Source organism: Oryctolagus cuniculus, chromosome 4, assembly GCF_051225735.1.
Source record: "Oryctolagus cuniculus isolate XC-2025 breed Fujian yellow rabbit chromosome 4, ASM5122573v1, whole genome shotgun sequence".
Classification (NCBI taxonomy): domain Eukaryota; kingdom Metazoa; phylum Chordata; class Mammalia; order Lagomorpha; family Leporidae; genus Oryctolagus; species Oryctolagus cuniculus.
The window spans coordinates 103,840,028-103,841,298 of record NC_142870.1 but is presented as its reverse complement, the minus strand read 5'-3'; the positions used below and the strand labels follow the sequence as shown (position 1 = coordinate 103,841,298).

The 1,271-nt window shown below is 38.5% G+C and overlaps 1 non-coding gene across 1 annotated transcript; it reads left to right on the top strand.

The window, feature by feature from the left end:
* The first annotated feature begins 663 nt into the window (after positions 1-663).
* On the top strand, positions 664-849 carry LOC127483105 (U2 spliceosomal RNA). Its single transcript, XR_007909068.3, has one exon. It is a non-coding gene; the product is annotated as a U2 spliceosomal RNA (small nuclear RNA).
* The last annotated feature ends 422 nt before the right edge of the window (positions 850-1,271 follow it).

Sequence of the window (1,271 nt, the reverse complement as noted above, 5' to 3'; positions counted from 1 at the left end):
TTAGATTAACATCAAACCTCATGTCCACACTGTGTGTGTAATTGCCTGTTTTAAGGTCCTCTCCTACAATTAGAATATTCCAACCACAGAAACAGTGCCTTCTTTGACAAATAGAATAGGTTGGCTTCTGGTGGAATGATGAAGATTTGAAGTTTTCTATTAGCTTTCTTTCAAGTCTAGCATTTATTTATCACAAAGTTCAGAGGGGCAAGCAATTTGTCAAGGACCGGGAAATTACTTAATATCAGGAATAAAATTACAAGTAGGGATTTCTACTCTTCTTTCAATACAGGCTGTCAGTTATTCTTGGCAAAGTAGTTATGTAGTTGTGTACTGCATAACTTTGTTTTGGTCAGTGATGGACAGCAAGTGTTATGGTAACCAGTAGCAGCTTTATCCAACTACATCTCACATTTACAATCTCTTGAGCACGTCATCTTCTCTTGTGCTTGATTTTATTGAATGTTACTTTGTTCATGACTCCTAAGCATACAAAACCAAAGACTAATGTGGCCGGTAAGAAGCCGCATTGATTGACCTGAAAACAAAAGGAAAAATGAAGAGGGACTCTGAAGGTAGAAAATTGGTGATGACTACTATTCACCAGTCAATATGTCTCATTTCACCATAGCTATGCTCTTGAAGAACAAGAAGAAAGTAATGACTGCTTCTTGGCCTTTTGGCTAAGATGAAGTGAAGTGTCTGTTTTTATCAGTTTAATATCTGATACATCTTCTAATCAAGGACAATATATTGAATGGATTTTTGGAGCAGAGGGTTGGAATAAGAGCTTGCTCTGATATGGAAAAAGACAAATGCTAGATTAGGAGCAGTAACTGGAAACCAAACCTCCCCCACCCTATATAATCCTATCTACCTACCCATCAGTCTAATAGCCCTTGCCCAGTATTTATCTACCTTCCTCTGGCACCTGGGGGTGGTAACATAATCCCTCCCCTTCCAACTTCATAAAAGGCTTATAGCTGGGAGGGGCTTTCTCTCTCTCTCTCCCAGAAGATAAGGATGAGACAGGTTGCTGAGGAAACATCCCTGTACTTCCCTCCCCACCCTTTTCCCTTCCTTGTTCACTGTATTCCTGAACGATAACCACGTGTGTGTGTGTGTGTTTTCTTCACTTTTTAAATAAACTTTATCATTTTGTGTACCATATTTGTGCATATATTTAGAATGATTATGTAAAAGGCAAGGACCTGGAATAGGAATTTAAATCCCATCTTATGTTCAAAAGTTTTATGTTCATTCTATGCGTC